The sequence below is a fragment of the Dreissena polymorpha genome, chromosome 3, assembly GCF_020536995.1.
Source record: "Dreissena polymorpha isolate Duluth1 chromosome 3, UMN_Dpol_1.0, whole genome shotgun sequence".
NCBI lineage: Eukaryota > Metazoa > Mollusca > Bivalvia > Myida > Dreissenidae > Dreissena > Dreissena polymorpha.
In genome coordinates, this window is record NC_068357.1 from 151,963,433 (window position 1) to 151,981,020 (window position 17,588).

General features: G+C 36.6%; 1 long non-coding RNA gene across 10 annotated transcripts; it reads right to left on the reverse strand.

Moving 5' to 3' along the window:
* Window positions 1-1,580: 1,580 nt before the first annotated feature.
* LOC127872019 (uncharacterized) lies at window positions 1,581-12,912 on the reverse strand. 10 transcript variants are annotated; one of them, XR_008045686.1, is made up of 8 exons: window positions 12,693-12,912; window positions 11,848-11,909; window positions 10,121-10,171; window positions 9,276-9,337; window positions 6,704-6,765; window positions 4,130-4,191; window positions 2,401-2,451; window positions 1,591-1,611 (listed from the first exon to the last, which is right to left on the reverse strand). It is a non-coding gene; the product is annotated as an uncharacterized LOC127872019 (long non-coding RNA). The 10 variants fall into 10 exon arrangements; XR_008045685.1 differs by having other exon boundaries at window positions 1,595-1,611; window positions 2,390-2,451; XR_008045687.1 differs by lacking the exon at window positions 1,591-1,611 and adding an exon at window positions 4,976-5,026 and having other exon boundaries at window positions 2,107-2,451.
* Window positions 12,913-17,588: the final 4,676 nt, after the last annotated feature.

A 17,588-nucleotide genomic window follows, 5' to 3' on the forward strand; every position in this document is an offset into this window, starting at 1 on the left:
TTTTCAGGTTTTTAAAGAGTATAGCATTGCACTCCAAAAAGATTAGTATATTGTAACCTAAAGGAAAAATAGTTCTGAATGAAAATGTGTTTTTCTTGCATATATTATCTTCCTATTCATATTGCACCAATATATTAAGTTTGGCTGGATTATCTGTCCATTTGGCCATTTTAGATCACATTTTCAACATTCGGGGGTTTCGGTCCGAAGAAGGCGATTTAAGGGTGTTAAAGCTTAAATGTCCCTTTTAGATTTAAAGCTGTGTGTTCAATATCTGCAACAAAAATACCAAAAAACAAACCATATGGACAGGCACGTGGGGCTTATGCGGGGTGGGGAAAGAATGAACTTGTTAGATATTTCACTCCAAGCAATTTTGATAATGTCTTTTTTGTGTGTGTTTTTTTAAATACCCCAAAAAATGTCCATTTCACAGCAAAAAAATCCAATTCATCCAAGAACAAACAACAAATAAGCAAAAATGAGAGATCAAAGATACTTTGAAGTGTAGAAATCAATAAGCTTCCTATAACTTGTTGTTTCACACTTATAAAAGTGTGAAATCTTGAAAGCGCCTTGTTGCTCGGAGCCCATTTATTTACCAGTCGCAAATGGTATATTCTAGCATATAATGCCATGGTGCCTTTAAACTGCAGCAGATGGTCAATATGCTCTGCCAGCTGTCATTCAGAGGTTCAAGAGAATACAAATTTCATATTTTGGGCGCAAAATAAGTACTTTTGACTATTTTTATGGTGGCAATCTGGTCAAAATGGGCATTAAAACTGCGCGAAAGACCAAAAGCTCATTTTGGGGGTTTAAACTAGAAAGAAAGGTTAAAATGGACAAGATACATATATGTTGGAGAGCATTATAAGCTTAGAAATGAAGTTCTATGAAGTAACAGGGGCAGAAAGGCAGCTCAGATCAATGCAGGCTTCCTGAAAGAGGTTTCTAGTACATCTTCTGGGGACACAGCTTTCCCGCAGAATCTTAACACAACACATATCATTGATCCATGTCACCTTTGTATGCAAAGACAAGCAAATAAGGTCAATACTTCCCATAAATCACTGAATGAGAGAAGCATGTACCAAATGAAAAACTAAACTGGTTTGCTGAAAGTGCCACATTTTGGCAAAAAGATCCCTCTAAGGTAAATGATGAAGGGGGACACTTGCTACACACATCCTATGTTTAAGTCGGACGCCACATCCTTTCAAGCCGGGACCATGACTGTAAGCATATTGTGAGAAAACAATACCAAACACAAGCTAATTGTAGGGTTACAAGTAGCATATCAACTCAGATTGCACTGCATACATGCTTAGGAACAAGGATAAACCTGCCTTAAGTGCCAACTTCTGCTGCCAACAAGCGCGAGCTTTACGGTCAGGACGCGGAACTATCCATACAAACTGCACAAGGAATTGCATGGCGGCAAGGGTTTGAGTGACCACAAACCTGATTATGACAGTATTTCACACCTTAAGCATCATAAATATGCTTATTTGCTTGCGTACATGATAATAATTTAGTATTATTACCTGTTTTACCATCAACAACCCTTATCCAGTGGCCCCTCGGCTTTAGTCGCAGACATTCCTCTACCTGAAAAAGTCAAAATTCCCAATAAAAAATAGATATAAAATGGCAAAAAACATGCATTTAAGTTATTTTTAGTGTATTTTTATGAATAATATGGAAGTAATAAACCTTGTTATGTTCATGATTGTACTAAATATTGAAGGCTGCCTCAATTAAGTGTCTGCTGCACTGTCCAAACTGTAAAAATGTTCCGCCATTCCATGTCGGTGAAATGGGGCTCTGTTTTGAATGTTCATGCTTTATGCACTAGCTATTGTTTGCGTTACTGGATCACGGAGTTCCTGGCGTTGAATTCTGACTTCATGTACCACACTAACGCTACACGGTCAACCAATATGCCTTTGAATTCAAGTTGGAAAGCAATTTAGCCCTTATTTGGCTATATCAGGGTGGGGGTCAACTTGAAAAACAACTATTCCAGGTCAAATTATCTGAATTCATGCATTTAAGGCACTTAGTTTTCTTCTCTTTTGTTAAGAAATGACCAAAAAACAGCTTTCCCAGTCATATTTTGCACTTGCAGATGATATTTCATTTTTACCTAAAGCTAGTTTAGGTTACAATATACCAAAAGATTTCCTACACAAATTCAATGTAAAAGCAATAACTTCAACAAAAAATAAAGTCAAACTTTTGCGCATAGAGACCCCCATAACCATACCTTTTCTTAAAGAGCATTCCAAGCCGCAATGATTTAGACAATAAAAAAGGGGGGTCATGCGTTTTGCAAGAAAGAACTCGATGCGAATCAGCGGTCACTGTTTTACAGCCATCAATTTACCGGGTTCGTACCAGTGGATGAGGGTTTCCCGCCATCTGTCAAAGTATCATGTAGTCTTTAACCTTCAAGCAAATGAGTGAATTTCTGTTAAACATCAATGTTTTCCCTACCACATGCACAAAGAAACATTCTAAAATAAAGTCATGGCAAGTGCCCACACAGAGAATTGTGTCTTCTTATAAATGATGTTCAGGTTTTTAAAGAGTATAGCATTGCACTCCAAAAAGATTTAGTATATTGTAACCTAAAGGAAAAATATGTTCTGAATGAAATGTGTTTTTCTTGCATATTATTATCTTCCTATTCATATTGCACCAATATATTAAGTTTGGCTGGATTATCTGTCCATTTGGCCATTTTAGATCACATTTTCACATTCGGGGGTTTTCGGTCCGAAGAAGGCGATTTAAGGGCTGTTAAAGCTTAAATGTCCCTTTTAGATTTAAAGCTGTTGTGTTCAATATCTGCAACAAAATACCAAAACAAACCATATGGACAGGCACGTGGGGCTTATGCGGGGTGGGGAAAGAATGAACTTGTTAGATATTTTCACTCCAAGCAATTTTGATAATGTCTTTTTTGTGTGTGTTTTTTTTTAAAATACCCCCAAAAATGTCAATTTCACAGCAAAAAAATCCAATTTCATCCAAGACAAACAACAAATAAGCAAAAATGAGAGATCAAAGATACTTTGAAGTGTAGAAATCAATAAGCTTCCTATAACTTGTTGTTTCACACTTATAAAAGTGTGAAATCTTGAAAGCGCCTTGTTGCTCGGAGCCCATTTATTTACCAGTCGCAAATGGTATATTCTAGCATATAATGCCATGGGTGCCTTTAAACTGCAGCAGATGGTCAATATGCTCTGCCAGCTGTCATTCAGAGGTTCAAGAGAATACAAAATTTCATATTTTGGGCGCAAAATAAGTACTTTTGACTATTTTTATGGTGGCAATCTGGTCAAAATGGGCATTAATAACTGCGCGAAAGACAAAAATGCTCATTTTGGGGGTTTAAACTAGAAGGAAAGGTTAAAATGGACAAGATACATATATGTTGGAGAGCATTATAAGCTTAGAAATGAAGTTCTATGAAGTAACAGGGGCAGAAAGGCAGCTCAGATCAATGCAGGCTTCCTGAAAGAGGTTTCTAGTACATCTTCTGGGGACACAGCTTCCCGCAGAATTCTTAACACAACACATATCATTGATCCATGTCACCTTTGTATGCAAAGACAAGCAAATAAGGTCAATACTTCCCATAAATCACTGAATGAGAGAAGCATGTACCAAATGAAAAACTAAACTGGTTGCTGAAAGTGCCACATTTTGGCAAAAAGATCCCTCTAAGGTAAATGATGAAGGGGACACTTGCTACAACAATCCTATGTTTAAGTCGGACGCCACATCCTTTCAAGCCGGGACCATGACTGTAAGCATATTGTGAGAAAACAATACCAAACACAAGCTAATTGTAGGGTTACAAGTAGCATATCAACTCAGATGCACTGCATACATGCTTAGGAACAAGGATAAACCTGCTAAGTGCCAACTTCTGCTGCCAACAAAGCGCGAGCTTTACGTGTCAGGACGCGGAACTATCCATACAAACTGCACAAGGGAATTGCATGGCGGCAAGGGTTTGAGTGACCACAAACCTGATTATGACAGTATTTCACACCTTAAGCATCATAAATATGCTTATTTGCTTGCGTACATGATAATAATTTAGTATTATTACCTGTTTTACCATCAACAACCCTTATCCAGTGGCCCTCGGCTTAGTCGCAGACATTCCTCTACCTGAAAAAGTCAAAATTCCCAATAAAAAATAGATATAAAATGGCAAAAAACATGCATTTAAGTATTTTTAGTGTATTTTTATGAATAATATGAAGTAATAAACCTTGTTATGTTCATGATTGTACTAAATATGAAGGCTGCCTCAATTAAGTGTCTGCTGCACTGTCCAAACTGTAAAAATGTCCGCCATTCCATGTCGGTGAAATGGGGCTCTGTTTGAATGTTCATGCTTTATGCACTAGCTATTGTTGCGTTACTGGATCACGGAGTTCCTGGCGTTGAATTCTGACTTCATGTACCACACTAACGCTACACGGTCAACCAATATGCCTTTGAATTCAAGTTGGAAAGCAATTTAGCCCTTATTTGGCTATATCAGGGTGGGGGTCAACTTGAAAAACAACTATTCCAGGTCAAATTATCTGAATTCATGCATTTAAGGCACTTATTTTCTTCTCTTTTGTTAAGAAATGACCAAAAAATCAGCTTTCCCAGTCATATTTTGCACTTGCAGATGATATTTCATTTTTACCTAAAGCTAGTTTAGGTTACAATATACCAAAAGATTTCCTACACAAATTCAATGTAAAAGCAATAACTTCAACAAAAAATAAAGTCAAACTTTTGCGCATAGAGACCCCCATAACCATACCTTTTCTTAAAGAGCATTCCAAGCCGCAATGATTTAGACAATAAAAAAGGGGGGGTCATGCGTTTTGCAAGAAAGAACTCGATGCGAATCAGCGGTCACTGTTTTACAGCCATCAATTTACCGGGTTCGTACCAGTGGATGAGGGTTTCCCGCCATCTGTCAAAGTATCATGTAGTCTTTAACCTTCAAGCAAATGAGTGAATTTCTGTTAAACATCAATGTTTTCCCTACCACATGCACAAAGAAACATTCTAAAATAAAGTCATGGCAAGTGCCCACACAGAGAATTGTGTCTTCTTATAAATGATGTTCAGGTTTTTAAAGAGTATAGCATTGCACTCCAAAAAGATTTAGTATATTGTAACCTAAAGGAAAAATATGTTCTGAATGAAATGTGTTTTTCTTGCATATTATTATCTTCCTATTCATATTGCACCAATATATTAAGTTTGGCTGGATTATCTGTCCATTTGGCCATTTTAGATCACATTTTCACATTCGGGGGTTTTCGGTCCGAAGAAGGCGATTTAAGGGCTGTTAAAGCTTAAATGTCCCTTTTAGATTTAAAGCTGTTGTGTTCAATATCTGCAACAAAATACCAAAACAAACCATATGGACAGGCACGTGGGGCTTATGCGGGGTGGGGAAAGAATGAACTTGTTAGATATTTTCACTCCAAGCAATTTTGATAATGTCTTTTTTGTGTGTGTTTTTTTTAAAATACCCCCAAAAATGTCAATTTCACAGCAAAAAAATCCAATTTCATCCAAGACAAACAACAAATAAGCAAAAATGAGAGATCAAAGATACTTTGAAGTGTAGAAATCAATAAGCTTCCTATAACTTGTTGTTTCACACTTATAAAAGTGTGAAATCTTGAAAGCGCCTTGTTGCTCGGAGCCCATTTATTTACCAGTCGCAAATGGTATATTCTAGCATATAATGCCATGGGTGCCTTTAAACTGCAGCAGATGGTCAATATGCTCTGCCAGCTGTCATTCAGAGGTTCAAGAGAATACAAAATTTCATATTTTGGGCGCAAAATAAGTACTTTTGACTATTTTTATGGTGGCAATCTGGTCAAAATGGGCATTAATAACTGCGCGAAAGACAAAAATGCTCATTTTGGGGGTTTAAACTAGAAGGAAAGGTTAAAATGGACAAGATACATATATGTTGGAGAGCATTATAAGCTTAGAAATGAAGTTCTATGAAGTAACAGGGGCAGAAAGGCAGCTCAGATCAATGCAGGCTTCCTGAAAGAGGTTTCTAGTACATCTTCTGGGGACACAGCTTCCCGCAGAATTCTTAACACAACACATATCATTGATCCATGTCACCTTTGTATGCAAAGACAAGCAAATAAGGTCAATACTTCCCATAAATCACTGAATGAGAGAAGCATGTACCAAATGAAAAACTAAACTGGTTGCTGAAAGTGCCACATTTTGGCAAAAAGATCCCTCTAAGGTAAATGATGAAGGGGACACTTGCTACAACAATCCTATGTTTAAGTCGGACGCCACATCCTTTCAAGCCGGGACCATGACTGTAAGCATATTGTGAGAAAACAATACCAAACACAAGCTAATTGTAGGGTTACAAGTAGCATATCAACTCAGATGCACTGCATACATGCTTAGGAACAAGGATAAACCTGCTAAGTGCCAACTTCTGCTGCCAACAAAGCGCGAGCTTTACGTGTCAGGACGCGGAACTATCCATACAAACTGCACAAGGGAATTGCATGGCGGCAAGGGTTTGAGTGACCACAAACCTGATTATGACAGTATTTCACACCTTAAGCATCATAAATATGCTTATTTGCTTGCGTACATGATAATAATTTAGTATTATTACCTGTTTTACCATCAACAACCCTTATCCAGTGGCCCTCGGCTTAGTCGCAGACATTCCTCTACCTGAAAAAGTCAAAATTCCCAATAAAAAATAGATATAAAATGGCAAAAAACATGCATTTAAGTATTTTTAGTGTATTTTTATGAATAATATGAAGTAATAAACCTTGTTATGTTCATGATTGTACTAAATATGAAGGCTGCCTCAATTAAGTGTCTGCTGCACTGTCCAAACTGTAAAAATGTCCGCCATTCCATGTCGGTGAAATGGGGCTCTGTTTGAATGTTCATGCTTTATGCACTAGCTATTGTTGCGTTACTGGATCACGGAGTTCCTGGCGTTGAATTCTGACTTCATGTACCACACTAACGCTACACGGTCAACCAATATGCCTTTGAATTCAAGTTGGAAAGCAATTTAGCCCTTATTTGGCTATATCAGGGTGGGGGTCAACTTGAAAAACAACTATTCCAGGTCAAATTATCTGAATTCATGCATTTAAGGCACTTATTTTCTTCTCTTTTGTTAAGAAATGACCAAAAAACAGCTTTCCCAGTCATATTTTGCACTTGCAGATGATATTTCATTTTTACCTAAAGCTAGTTTAGGTTACAATATACCAAAAGATTTCCTACACAAATTCAATGTAAAAGCAATAACTTCAACAAAAAATAAAGTCAAACTTTTGCGCATAGAGACCCCCATAACCATACCTTTTCTTAAAGAGCATTCCAAGCCGCAATGATTTAGACAATAAAAAAGGGGGGTCATGCGTTTTGCAAGAAAGAACTCGATGCGAATCAGCGGTCACTGTTTTACAGCCATCAATTTACCGGGTTCGTACCAGTGGATGAGGGTTTCCCGCCATCTGTCAAAGTATCATGTAGTCTTTAACCTTCAAGCAAATGAGTGAATTTCTGTTAAACATCAATGTTTTCCCTACCACATGCACAAAGAAACATTCTAAAATAAAGTCATGGCAAGTGCCCACACAGAGAATTGTGTCTTCTTATAAATGATGTTCAGGTTTTTAAAGAGTATAGCATTGCACTCCAAAAAGATTTAGTATATTGTAACCTAAAGGAAAAATATGTTCTGAATGAAATGTGTTTTTCTTGCATATTATTATCTTCCTATTCATATTGCACCAATATATTAAGTTTGGCTGGATTATCTGTCCATTTGGCCATTTTAGATCACATTTTCACATGCGGGGGTTTTCGGTCCGAAGAAGGCGATTTAAGGGCTGTTAAAGCTTAAATGTCCCTTTTAGATTTAAAGCTGTTGTGTTCAATATCTGCAACAAAATACCAAAACAAACCATATGGACAGGCACGTGGGGCTTATGCGGGGTGGGGAAAGAATGAACTTGTTAGATATTTTCACTCCAAGCAATTTTGATAATGTCTTTTTTGTGTGTGTTTTTTTTAAAATACCCCCAAAAATGTCAATTTCACAGCAAAAAAATCCAATTTCATCCAAGACAAACAACAAATAAGCAAAAATGAGAGATCAAAGATACTTTGAAGTGTAGAAATCAATAAGCTTCCTATAACTTGTTGTTTCACACTTATAAAAGTGTGAAATCTTGAAAGCGCCTTGTTGCTCGGAGCCCATTTATTTACCAGTCGCAAATGGTATATTCTAGCATATAATGCCATGGGTGCCTTTAAACTGCAGCAGATGGTCAATATGCTCTGCCAGCTGTCATTCAGAGGTTCAAGAGAATACAAAATTTCATATTTTGGGCGCAAAATAAGTACTTTTGACTATTTTTATGGTGGCAATCTGGTCAAAATGGGCATTAATAACTGCGCGAAAGACAAAAATGCTCATTTTGGGGGTTTAAACTAGAAGGAAAGGTTAAAATGGACAAGATACATATATGTTGGAGAGCATTATAAGCTTAGAAATGAAGTTCTATGAAGTAACAGGGGCAGAAAGGCAGCTCAGATCAATGCAGGCTTCCTGAAAGAGGTTTCTAGTACATCTTCTGGGGACACAGCTTCCCGCAGAATTCTTAACACAACACATATCATTGATCCATGTCACCTTTGTATGCAAAGACAAGCAAATAAGGTCAATACTTCCCATAAATCACTGAATGAGAGAAGCATGTACCAAATGAAAAACTAAACTGGTTGCTGAAAGTGCCACATTTTGGCAAAAAGATCCCTCTAAGGTAAATGATGAAGGGGACACTTGCTACAACAATCCTATGTTTAAGTCGGACGCCACATCCTTTCAAGCCGGGACCATGACTGTAAGCATATTGTGAGAAAACAATACCAAACACAAGCTAATTGTAGGGTTACAAGTAGCATATCAACTCAGATGCACTGCATACATGCTTAGGAACAAGGATAAACCTGCTAAGTGCCAACTTCTGCTGCCAACAAAGCGCGAGCTTTACGTGTCAGGACGCGGAACTATCCATACAAACTGCACAAGGGAATTGCATGGCGGCAAGGGTTTGAGTGACCACAAACCTGATTATGACAGTATTTCACACCTTAAGCATCATAAATATGCTTATTTGCTTGCGTACATGATAATAATTTAGTATTATTACCTGTTTTACCATCAACAACCCTTATCCAGTGGCCCTCGGCTTAGTCGCAGACATTCCTCTACCTGAAAAAGTCAAAATTCCCAATAAAAAATAGATATAAAATGGCAAAAAACATGCATTTAAGTATTTTTAGTGTATTTTTATGAATAATATGAAGTAATAAACCTTGTTATGTTCATGATTGTACTAAATATGAAGGCTGCCTCAATTAAGTGTCTGCTGCACTGTCCAAACTGTAAAAATGTCCGCCATTCCATGTCGGTGAAATGGGGCTCTGTTTGAATGTTCATGCTTTATGCACTAGCTATTGTTGCGTTACTGGATCACGGAGTTCCTGGCGTTGAATTCTGACTTCATGTACCACACTAACGCTACACGGTCAACCAATATGCCTTTGAATTCAAGTTGGAAAGCAATTTAGCCCTTATTTGGCTATATCAGGGTGGGGGTCAACTTGAAAAACAACTATTCCAGGTCAAATTATCTGAATTCATGCATTTAAGGCACTTATTTTCTTCTCTTTTGTTAAGAAATGACCAAAAAATCAGCTTTCCCAGTCATATTTTGCACTTGCAGATGATATTTCATTTTTACCTAAAGCTAGTTTAGGTTACAATATACCAAAAGATTTCCTACACAAATTCAATGTAAAAGCAATAACTTCAACAAAAAATAAAGTCAAACTTTTGCGCATAGAGACCCCCATAACCATACCTTTTCTTAAAGAGCATTCCAAGCCGCAATGATTTAGACAATAAAAAAGGGGGGTCATGCGTTTTGCAAGAAAGAACTCGATGCGAATCAGCGGTCACTGTTTTACAGCCATCAATTTACCGGGTTCGTACCAGTGGATGAGGGTTTCCCGCCATCTGTCAAAGTATCATGTAGTCTTTAACCTTCAAGCAAATGAGTGAATTTCTGTTAAACATCAATGTTTTCCCTACCACATGCACAAAGAAACATTCTAAAATAAAGTCATGGCAAGTGCCCACACAGAGAATTGTGTCTTCTTATAAATGATGTTCAGGTTTTTAAAGAGTATAGCATTGCACTCCAAAAAGATTTAGTATATTGTAACCTAAAGGAAAAATATGTTCTGAATGAAATGTGTTTTTCTTGCATATTATTATCTTCCTATTCATATTGCACCAATATATTAAGTTTGGCTGGATTATCTGTCCATTTGGCCATTTTAGATCACATTTTCACATTCGGGGGTTTTCGGTCCGAAGAAGGCGATTTAAGGGCTGTTAAAGCTTAAATGTCCCTTTTAGATTTAAAGCTGTTGTGTTCAATATCTGCAACAAAATACCAAAACAAACCATATGGACAGGCACGTGGGGCTTATGCGGGGTGGGGAAAGAATGAACTTGTTAGATATTTTCACTCCAAGCAATTTTGATAATGTCTTTTTTGTGTGTGTTTTTTTTAAAATACCCCCAAAAATGTCAATTTCACAGCAAAAAAATCCAATTTCATCCAAGACAAACAACAAATAAGCAAAAATGAGAGATCAAAGATACTTTGAAGTGTAGAAATCAATAAGCTTCCTATAACTTGTTGTTTCACACTTATAAAAGTGTGAAATCTTGAAAGCGCCTTGTTGCTCGGAGCCCATTTATTTACCAGTCGCAAATGGTATATTCTAGCATATAATGCCATGGGTGCCTTTAAACTGCAGCAGATGGTCAATATGCTCTGCCAGCTGTCATTCAGAGGTTCAAGAGAATACAAAATTTCATATTTTGGGCGCAAAATAAGTACTTTTGACTATTTTTATGGTGGCAATCTGGTCAAAATGGGCATTAATAACTGCGCGAAAGACAAAAATGCTCATTTTGGGGGTTTAAACTAGAAGGAAAGGTTAAAATGGACAAGATACATATATGTTGGAGAGCATTATAAGCTTAGAAATGAAGTTCTATGAAGTAACAGGGGCAGAAAGGCAGCTCAGATCAATGCAGGCTTCCTGAAAGAGGTTTCTAGTACATCTTCTGGGGACACAGCTTCCCGCAGAATTCTTAACACAACACATATCATTGATCCATGTCACCTTTGTATGCAAAGACAAGCAAATAAGGTCAATACTTCCCATAAATCACTGAATGAGAGAAGCATGTACCAAATGAAAAACTAAACTGGTTGCTGAAAGTGCCACATTTTGGCAAAAAGATCCCTCTAAGGTAAATGATGAAGGGGACACTTGCTACAACAATCCTATGTTTAAGTCGGACGCCACATCCTTTCAAGCCGGGACCATGACTGTAAGCATATTGTGAGAAAACAATACCAAACACAAGCTAATTGTAGGGTTACAAGTAGCATATCAACTCAGATGCACTGCATACATGCTTAGGAACAAGGATAAACCTGCTAAGTGCCAACTTCTGCTGCCAACAAAGCGCGAGCTTTACGTGTCAGGACGCGGAACTATCCATACAAACTGCACAAGGAATTGCATGGCGGCAAGGGTTTGAGTGACCACAAACCTGATTATGACAGTATTTCACACCTTAAGCATCATAAATATGCTTATTTGCTTGCGTACATGATAATAATTTAGTATTATTACCTGTTTTACCATCAACAACCCTTATCCAGTGGCCCTCGGCTTAGTCGCAGACATTCCTCTACCTGAAAAAGTCAAAATTCCCAATAAAAAATAGATATAAAATGGCAAAAAACATGCATTTAAGTATTTTTAGTGTATTTTTATGAATAATATGAAGTAATAAACCTTGTTATGTTCATGATTGTACTAAATATGAAGGCTGCCTCAATTAAGTGTCTGCTGCACTGTCCAAACTGTAAAAATGTCCGCCATTCCATGTCGGTGAAATGGGGCTCTGTTTGAATGTTCATGCTTTATGCACTAGCTATTGTTGCGTTACTGGATCACGGAGTTCCTGGCGTTGAATTCTGACTTCATGTACCACACTAACGCTACACGGTCAACCAATATGCCTTTGAATTCAAGTTGGAAAGCAATTTAGCCCTTATTTGGCTATATCAGGGTGGGGGTCAACTTGAAAAACAACTATTCCAGGTCAAATTATCTGAATTCATGCATTTAAGGCACTTATTTTCTTCTCTTTTGTTAAGAAATGACCAAAAAAACAGCTTTCCCAGTCATATTTTGCACTTGCAGATGATATTTCATTTTTACCTAAAGCTAGTTTAGGTTACAATATACCAAAAGATTTCCTACACAAATTCAATGTAAAAGCAATAACTTCAACAAAAAATAAAGTCAAACTTTTGCGCATAGAGACCCCCATAACCATACCTTTTCTTAAAGAGCATTCCAAGCCGCAATGATTTAGACAATAAAAAAGGGGGGTCATGCGTTTTGCAAGAAAGAACTCGATGCGAATCAGCGGTCACTGTTTTACAGCCATCAATTTACCGGGTTCGTACCAGTGGATGAGGGTTTCCCGCCATCTGTCAAAGTATCATGTAGTCTTTAACCTTCAAGCAAATGAGTGAATTTCTGTTAAACATCAATGTTTTCCCTACCACATGCACAAAGAAACATTCTAAAATAAAGTCATGGCAAGTGCCCACACAGAGAATTGTGTCTTCTTATAAATGATGTTCAGGTTTTTAAAGAGTATAGCATTGCACTCCAAAAAGATTTAGTATATTGTAACCTATAGCGGAGACGAGAGATTCCAATCTGTGTAATCTATAGGTCTTTGATTGTTTACATTATCTACAGTCTTCAAGCGTGTGTACATGCAAGTTGTTAAGTTAATGTAACACAGAACGTGATTGGTTAGCTGTGTCCTGCAGTGGAAAATTAACTAATCAAATCGCATGTTTGAAATACATGAAGTGTAATTCTTGTTATCGCGCTGACGTCACACACGGGGCAGTACCGTAGCGACGGTGAAAATCAAAGCGCTGAAGGCACTGAAGATGTTCGCTATTGCATAATTTAACACGCAATTCATTTTTCAAAATCAATCGCAAGTTTGAAATGAACACACGCCATTCAACTTAAAAAAGTGTGTGTCATAGCGCACGGGTCGAGTTTTGTGTGCACTTTTTATCATCCTTATTATTTCATAGAAATAACTAAGACAAAATAAAAACAGCATGCTTTTTTGGAAGTTCTGAAAGCAAAGAAAGTATGATGAAAATGGTAATGAGAACTTAATATAAAGAAAATTTGCAGTCACCATCATATTAAAGGAATATTTTTTCTAATATCAAATGACTATCTCACCAAGAATATAAATTCATAATGAAAGTTCCGTGTACAAAACTTTTGATTTTTGACACCATATACAAATTCAAAATATACAATAATCTTCGTATCTTGTATATGGAGGAATAAAAGTATATAAACATTGCTGTTTATGCTTTACTTGTTACCCGAGCAGTTCACACGGTGTCAACAACGCTAACATAAACATAGGTATAGAGCACTAATGCGCTTTTAGGCGAAGCTGTTTCAGTTTTCATCTTAGTGACTTTAACATAACGCCAACAGACACGCATGAATATTTTCGAATATTTAATAAGCTGATTCGAGATACAACCTCTGAATTTTTGCTACATCACTGCGTATGTGCTCAATTCAAAGGATGTAGCACTGTTCAGTGTAAGAAATTCCGGACTACTCTCTGTATGCTCAAACGACACAAATTGTGGCCCTGTTACAATTACGCGTTACAATCCATCTCGCAGAATTTCAATTTCGCCTCCAAGATGAGAAAACAATCATTAGCGAAATAGTTTAGTGTCACGATAAGAGAAAATCGTTTAATTATCATACCACAATGTTTGCCGTACTTGGTCAGCACGTCTGGAAATCATTCCTTAATGCGTTGATAGGCTGCCATTATTAACAAGTTTGCTATTTTGAATTCAATTTTGTATCAAAAAGCATTGTTTTTAAATGTGGGATTTTCAATTCGCAATGAGATTTGTAATGACCCTCGTCATGCGAAAATGGGTCTTATTCCATATGCGCCCTTCATATAAATAGCCCACTCAGCTATCCCTCCTTCTGGTAAGGAGAAACATAACATATTGAGTGATTTTAAAGCGAACAGCGTCGCCTATGGCCTGACTGCGCAAGAGCACATGTTGGGTTTAACAAACGCTTGCCGAAACGCATAAGACCCATTTTCGCATGACGGCGCTATTGACGTGTGATTTAAATGTGACGAAAGAAAACTGCGTTTAAATCAAATATAAACATACGATATATTTCGATAATGAAGAAAGATACTCATAACAAGGCATATGAGGACACATATGAAGTGCTCTCCCGTAGTATATTTTTTATTTACTCACACTAATGTGTGGTTTGACAATGCTAACACACATTTCATGCGGTGAATATGCAGCTTACAAGTGAAAAACACAACACAATAGTTTAACTTTTGTTTAATTGTATTCAATTATTTAGAAAAGTAAATTGCTAACTTTATTTCAAAGTCGGCGTATACGCCGACTACATTTTTAAAAGACATGTATTGTTATAAATATATTTAATATAATATATTTAGTTGTTTTCGGTTTTAGCGATTATAAAGCATTTTCGAGGTTGCCTATAGTATGCCTGAGTAATTGATGAACTCATATCCAACTGTCAATGTATTGAGAACTGTGAATATAAACAAGCTAACCCTTCTACTAAGCTTCTACTATTGCGTTGCTAGCACCCGTAAATACAAAAGATCGCCGCTATGTGTTGAGAACCAAGAACGCTTTCCAGAAATACCCGATGTAGTAGCTTCAACGAGGTTATGAAACAGGTCATTCGTATTATTATTATAAATTATTTGTTATATTCGGGTTAAGCGATTATGATTTTTTTAGTCTATCGTATCGCTGAAGTTATTGTTGAACTTATGTTCAACGTTTTATAAATTGAGAATATAAATAAGCGTCAACTTTTTCCCAAATCTCTCAATTTACGACCTGTACTACGTCATTGAGTTGTATGTGAGAGCGTAACCTATTGCGTTGTTATCGCCCGTAAACTTTCCTTTGTTTATCGACAGGCGCATCTATTAATAGCCTCATATCATGAATGCCAAAACACCCGCGAAAAAGAACCACGTGACCAAATAGGACGCTCAACGCAAATACCATGCGACTACGACTTTAATTATGTAAGAACGCTCCGCAATTCCTCTGAAGCCGGGGCCTTGTGATTGCTTTTACGTAAAGAATTGACCTCTAACTGAAGTAAGCAAAGGAAACGCAGCACCTAATTGACCCATTCCTTCTATGTGCGAAGGCAGATTGAATTTTACTAATGTATGGTTTGCCTATCATAACACACATTATAATGCGGTAAATATGCGACTAAAAGTAAAAAACACTATAATTAAACTTTTGTTTTTAATTAAGTTATTTAGAAACCAAAATTCCAAACCTTATTTCAAAACAGCAAGACTACATTTTTTAGAGAATATTCTTGTTATATTTAAATGTTTTTTTAACAGTTTCAGCGATAATGAATCATTTTTATGTTGTCTATCGTATCCCGGTAATAATTGTTGAACTCGTGGTCAACGTGTTATTAATTGAGACCTGTGAATATAAACAAGCGTAACCTTATACTAGTGCGTAATTCTCACCCGGACTCCCCTTTGTTTATCGCCAGCCTCAGATTTATGATTGAGATGAGCGAAAATACTACGTCACGCAGACGCAGCAGAAAGTGGACTATTTTAATCATTCATAAACAATCTCCTCCGCGACACGTGCAATACGATCATTGTTTTTTTTATTCTTTTCTATAAAACACCATTCGAAACTATTGCATTTAACACGATATTAATATAATGTTTCCATTTGTGAATAAACATAATTGGAGAACTCAAACCTCTTGCATAAATTATACAACTCTTTCTTCGCGCGTAGTGTAAGCGGGAATTGGGCTAATCATACCCAGGCCGTATCGACCTGAATTTTACATCAAGCACATTAGACGGTCGCTAAAGCGACCATCTAACAATGCCATAGATGCGGTCAATTAAAAACGCTTTCACGATACTACCGCTGTTGCTATTTTTAGATATCACGTGGTGCGTAGAATTTCAGAACGAGGCGAAACGTGACAACTTTCTCTTCATTTGTAATGACTTGTTTAGTCAATAAATCGAAAAGAAACTAAAAAAACAACACCTAATTAATATTTTAAAAATATAATATTTAGTGCCAAAAGAATGCATTAACACATTTATTTGCATTTTAAAAGAACGCGTCATTAGCATCAAAGTAATTAAGATTGTCTGAAGACTGAACGACAGCCAATTCGACAAAACAAAGAGCTCTAATGCAATAGCCGTATAATTATTTGCAGAAAAGCTTCAATAAAAATAATGATACATCTAATTATAAAATTATAATTATCAATTGCATGCGTAAACTAGAGTAATAAAAAATTAGTGATAGCTAGAATGTGTCAGTGTTTCATTGAAAATAAACGTACTACAAAGCCCTATTAAAAGCGAAGTTCATGACGGTATTTACATGTAATTTTAATTTGGATGGGTGTTGTTCAGAGAATGACTTGAGGAATATTAACATTTAACTGAAAAACACAACCTCACATGATGCAAATTGAACTGTGTATTCGTGTATTTTGTAAACTCGTTACTAGTGATCGAGTATGAGTGACAACTATCTAACATTTAACACACAAACACACACACACACACACACACACACACACACACACACACACACACACACACACACACACACACACACACACACACACACACACACACACACACACACAACATAATATATATGCATATATAATATATATACATATATAATATAATATAATATATACATATTGTTTCATTATTATTTACCCACATTGATGTCAAACGTAATTTCTTGTTTTTATGATGTATTTCGTGCATTGCCGTAACATTACATCTTCATACGGAATGACGTATTTATTTTATAATTAACCGATGCCCGCTAAATACGTTAAATATTTTTTATTTACATTTTATAATTCATAGATACTTTATTTTTTTAATAAATAAAACGGGCTTGTATCTTTACCGTGTTCAATTTCCGATAATCTATAGACTTCAAATTTGTACAATATGTAACATATCTAATTTAAGCAACTGTTAAGCATGTCGGCGGTAAATTTATTCCATCAAATGCCTAGTTACTTAATACTACCAGAATGAAGACATGGTGGCATCATCAATTGCGTTTAATGACCAGACTGTCATCTGCCACCTAGTGTGATTTATGACACCATGTTGTTAGTTAGGTAGCTCTGGACAATATCTGATCAAAACGAGATATTCGGATTAGGCA